Source organism: Rhinoraja longicauda, chromosome 2 (assembly GCF_053455715.1).
Source record: "Rhinoraja longicauda isolate Sanriku21f chromosome 2, sRhiLon1.1, whole genome shotgun sequence".
Taxonomy (NCBI): Eukaryota; Metazoa; Chordata; class Chondrichthyes; order Rajiformes; family Arhynchobatidae; genus Rhinoraja; species Rhinoraja longicauda.
In genome coordinates, this window is record NC_135954.1 from 10,614,010 (window position 1) to 10,620,009 (window position 6,000).

A 6,000-nucleotide genomic window follows, 5' to 3' on the forward strand; every position below is an offset into this window, starting at 1 on the left:
GGTAGCAGGAGAATTACCCGGTCCTCAATTAAACATTTGAGGAAGGAAGGAAAAGAAGAGAGTAATGATTCTCCCGTGACTCCATGACTCATTGACCACACTGATAATTGAAGAAATCCATTGAGGCAAGGCACTAGAGACTGGGGCAGATGTGCCATTGTACTCAGCATGAGCAAACATGTCCACGATGGTATGAGAGGGGAAACAATGACAGGGGAGTGTTGGAGCCTGAATAAGGGTCCCAACCAGAAATGTCACTTGTTCCTGTTTTGCACAGACGCTGCCTGACCTGCTGAGTTACCCCAGCACTTTGTGTCTTTTTTAAAAACCCAGCTTCTGCAGTTCCTTGAGCGACATCCCCTTTGATGTCTTGTTTTCACACCTTACACTTCCTTATCTCTGTGTCTCCCTCTCCCCTGACTCTCAGTCAGAAGTATCTATTCCCGAAATGTCACCCATTCCTTTTACCCAAAAGATGCTGCCTGGCCCGCTGAGTTACTCCAGCACTTTGCGTCTTTTTTTTAAACCCAGCTTCTACAGTTCCTTGAGCGACATCCCCTTTGATGTCTTGTTTTCACACCTTACACTTCCTTATCTCTGTGTCTCCCTCTCCCCTGACTCTCAGTCAGAAGTATCTATTCCCGAAATGTCACCCATTCCTTTTACCCAAAAGATGCTGCCTGGCCCGCTGAGTTACTCCAGCACTTTGCGTCTTTTTTTTAAACCCAGCTTCTGCAGTTCCTTGAGCGACATCCCCTTTGATGTCTTGTTTTCACACCTTACACTTCCTTATCTCTGTGTCTCCCTCTCCCCTGACTCTCAGTCAGAAGTATCTAGTCACCCATTCCTTCTACCCAGAAGATGCTGCCTGTCCCGCTGAGTTACTCCAGCATTTTGTGTCTGTCTTCGGTGTAAACCTGCGTCTGCAGTTCCTTCCTTTGCGTTTCATCAGCAATTCCTTGTTTCGACATGATGTAGCTGTGCAAGGTAGGAGTAAATAAACTAGGAAGTTCTAAGGCCAGGAAACAGTTTCATTTAAAAAAAAGTAGAAAATAAAAAAGCCCAAAATAAAAATGAAGCTTACACACGCTTTTAAATGTCAACAGAAAGACTGACACTGTGGTCCTCAAACGAGAAATAAAAAAACGATGATTGCTTTACTGCCTATTAATGTGTGATGAAGCCTGCAATCAATTTGATAGGCCATTTATTTTATTTATGACTGACTCATGCTATTGTGCCCAGCATTGTATTCCTACTCCATATTTAGCTAATGCAATCAACATGCAAGCTGTTGCATATTGACTGAGCCCAGACCATCAGGCAAACCACCCAACCTTCCATTGATCCCATCTGCACTTCATGCTGCCTCGGCAAGGCCAGCAGCATAATCAAGGCCTAGGCTCACTCCCTCTTCTCCCCTCTCCTTTGAGGCAAGAGCTACAGGAGTGTGAAAAAGAACACCTTGTAGCGACCATAGGGATTGGTCCTGAGAGTCGAACCCTCGGATTGGCCAGCAAGATCACATGGTGGTGCGACCATAGGGATTGGTCCTGAGAGTCGAACCCGCTGATTGGCCAGCAAGGTCACGTGGTGGCTTTGGGGCCCAAAACCAGGCAGTGGGAAGAGAACTTCGATTATCATATCATATCATATCATATATATACAGCCGGAAACAGGCCTTTTCGGCCCACCAAGTCCGTGCCGCCCAGCGATCCCCGTACATTAACACTATCCTACACCCACTAGGGACAATTTTTAACATTTACCCAGCCAATTAACCTACATACCTGTACGTCTTTGGAGTGTGGGAGGAAACCGAAGATCTCGGAGAAAACCCACGCAGGTCACGGGGAGAACGTACAAACTCCTTACAGTGCAGCACCCGTAGTCAGGATCGAACATGAGTCTCCGGCGCTGCATTCGCTGTAAAGCAGCAACTCTACCGCTGTGCTACCGTGCCGTGAACAGTTTGAGTTAATGGTTGTCTGTAATCTCGTTTGTTATCCTTTGTAATTGAATATTGCTGCCGCAATAAACTTCTTTAACAAAGTACAAGCCTCCAGACTCGCCATAACCTCCAGATTCAGGGACAGATTCTTCCCAGCTGTTATCAGGCAACTGAACCATCCTATCAGGCAACTGAACTCATCCTATCACCAACTTGAGAGAGGTCCTGACCTACCATCTACCTCATTGGAGACCCTTTTTCTATCTTTAATCGGACTTTACTGGACTTTATTGGGCACATTATTGGCAACAGTGCTGAACACAAGATTCAACTGTAAGCTCCTTATGCCGGTTTACCCACTAAACAAAAGTCAGATTCATTTCTGGTTTCTGGAGGGAGAGTCCTGTATCTGTATACTGTGGACAGAATGATTGTAATCATGTATTGTCTTTCCGTTGACTGGATAGCACGTAACAAAAAAAGTTTTACACTGTACCTCGGTAAACGTGACAATAATAAACAAATCTAAACTCAGCTAAACTAAGCTAAGCTAAACTAAACTAATGTAACCTAAAAAAGGAACAGCAGACGATGGAATCTTGAAAAAAACACAAAGTACTGGAGGACCTTAGAGCATCAGGCAATATCTGGGGAAGGAATGGGTAGGTGACCTTTTGCGTTAGAAACATTCTTCTTTCGTATGTCAACAACGGTCAAAAGTGGCAATTGGTGCTTCAGAGTACCACAGTTGACGCTTTGCTGCAAATTTTGCCAGTTCCACAGAACTACCCAGGGTGGACGACCAGGACGTGAAGCAGCTCCCACCCCATAGAAACATTGAAAATAGGTGCAGGAGTAGGCCATTTGGCCCTTCGAACCAGCACTACCATTCAACATGTCCATGGCTGATCATCCAGAATCAGTACCCTGTTCCTACTTGTTCCCCATATCCCTCAATTCTGTTAGCCCTTAGAGCTATATCTAACTCTCTCTTGAATATATCAGGAGTTGGGCCCCTTCTTCAGACTGAATTACTGTTGAGGACGAAGTGGACGATGCAGACGGTGATGATTGTTGGAGGTCAGTCCTCCCAGACGCATGATGTTGCTGCAAGAGCTCCTCAGGGCGATGTCCTAGACTCAACCATGTTTGCTGCTGCTTCAATGACTTTCTCACCATTATGCCTGTAATCGGAGTGCTCATTGATGTTCGAGCAATGTTCAATTCCTTTTTGAAGTTCCTCAGCAAATGAAGCAATCGATGCCTACGTGCGGTATGATCTGGTTAACATTCAACCATAGCTGGAAAGTGTATATGACTTCTTAACTGTCCTTGATAACAATAGTGCCCCTTTTATTGCAATAAATGGTGAACTAATGACACCTCACAAATGACATTCAACACTGTGGACATAGAGCAAAGAACACAGAGTAGTTCAGCACAAGAACAGTCCGTTTGGCCCTTGCACTCCCTCTCTCGCTGTTCGTCCCCCATCCTGGTCGGCTTGCTAGTTTCACTCTATTAGATTAGTCGAGGATGATTTTCCTTTCATAAATTTATATTGATTCTGTTGAATCACATTATCATTCTCTAAATGCCTTGACATCCTTCAGAATAGATCTCAATATTTCCTTGCATCTGATATCAGGCTAATGGATCAGCGGTTCAGTTTTTTTCTTCCAATAGACAATAGACAATAGGTGCAGGAGGAGGCCATTCGGCCCTTCGAGCCGGCACCACCATTCAATGTGATCATGGCTGATCATTCTCAATCAGTACCCCGTTCCTGCCTTCTCCCCATACCCCCTGACTCCGCTATCCTTAAGAGCTCTATCGAGCTCTCTCTTGAATGCATTCAGAGAATTGGCCTCCACTACCTTCTGAGGCAGAGAATTCCACAGATTCACAACTCTCTGACTGAATTTTTTTTTCCTCATCTCAGTTCTAAATGGCCTACCCCTTATTCTTAAACTGTGGCCCCTTGTTCTGGACTCCCCCAACATTGGGAACATGTTTCCTGCCTCTAACTTGTCCAACCCCTTAGTAATCTTATACGTTTCGATAAGATCTCCTCTCATCCTTTTAAATTGCAGCGTATACAAGCCTAGTCGCTCCAGTCTTTCAACATATGACAGTTCCGCCATTCCGGGAATTAACCTAGTAAACCTACGCTGCACGCCCTCAATAGCAAGAATATCCTTCCTCAAATTTGGAGACCAAAACTGCACACAGAACTCCAGGTGCGGTCTCACTAGGGCCCTGTACAACTGCAGAAGGACCTCTTTGCTCCTATACTCAACTCCTCTTGGTATGAAGGCCAACATTCCATTGGCTCCTGAAATAGTAGGGTCACAGTTGCAACCCTCCAATCTGCGGTGATTCAACTTGAATCTGTAGAACTTTGAAACCAGATAACCAGAGAGTTCACTCTCCGCTAATCTTTTGGACGAAAGTCAAAAAGGGCTTTGTAATGTGTAGGAAGGAGTTGCAGATGGTGGTTTAAAACGACGATGGACACAAAATGCTGGAGTAGCTCTGGGGAGAACCGAGGCGAGAAAAAACTTTTTCACCCAGAGAGTTGTGAATTAAAACTGAGGTGAGAAAAATCTTTTTCACCCAGAGAGTTGTGAATTTGTGGAATTCTCTGCCACAGAGGGCAGTGGAGGCCAATTCACTGGATGAATTTAAAAGAGAGTTAGATGGAGCTCTAGGGGCTAGCGGAATCAGGGGATATGGGGAGAAGGCAGGCACGGGTTACTGATTCTGGACGGTCAGCCATGATCACAATGAATGGCGGTGCTGGCTCGAAGGGCCAAATGGCCTCCTCCACCTATTTTCTATGTTTCTACGGGAAGGAATGGTTGACAGTCGGGTCGGACTAGTTAGGGAACAGGGAAACAAGAGATATAGATGATGATGGAGAGAGATAAAGAACAATGAATGAACTTATCAGTAACTTTATCATTGTTACTTTTTTCCATATCTTTCATTCATTATTCGGCCATGATCAAATGGTGGAACAGACTAATTCTGCTGCTACCTCTTATGGTCTTATGGTCTAAATCAATAAAACTGAGAGTACAGTGCAATTTACATGAATGCATTTTCGCTCCAATGTTTTTGAATGAGTTCTTTCTCAGTCCGTCTTCAAAGGGATTTGAATATTTATGCTGGTTTGGGTCAACAATCAATCAGAAGCCGAGAGTAATGGCTGTAAGGCAGGAACTCTGTGGTAGGTTAGATGTGAAAGTTTTTATCAGCTCACAGGCGGTAGGTGATGTTTCAGCTCCTGTTTAGAAGTGAGTGATAGATTGGGAATGATTCTGCTGAGATGTCGAGCTTGCAGTCAAATCAACTGTGATATTATTGATTTGGTGAGTAGGCATGACAAGACATTGACATCTGTTTATCTGTTTGTCCCGTGACATTATTTTGCAAGGAGATGCCACTATGCACTATGATAAAATGTATGTGTCAGGTTGTCATAAGGTCATATGAAATTGGAGTAGAATTAGGCCATTCGGCCCATTAAGTCTACTTCGCCATTCAATCATGGCTGATCTATCTCTCCCTCTTAACCCCATTCTCTACCTTCCCCCCATAACCTCTGACACCTGTACTAATCAAGAATCTCTATCTACTCATCTGCCTGTCTGTCTGTCTGTCTGTCTGTCTGTCTGTCTGTCTGTCTGTCTGTCTGTCTGTCTGTCTGTCTGTCTGTCTGTCTGTCTGTCTGTCTGTCTGTCTGTCTGTCTGTCTGTCTGTCTGTCTGTCTCTGCCTTAACAATATCGACTGAAGGCCTCCACAGCTTTCAGTGGCAAAGAATTCCACAGATTCACCACCCTCTGACTAAAGAAATTCCTCCACATCTCCTTCCTAAAAGAACATCCTTTAATTCTGAGGCTATCACCTCTAGTCCTGGACTCTCCCACAAGTGGTAACATCCTCTCCACATCCACTCTATCCAAGCCTTTCGCTATTCTGGATGTTTCAATGAGGTCCCCCCTCATTGTTCTAAACTCCAGTGAGTACAGGCCCAGTGCTGGCA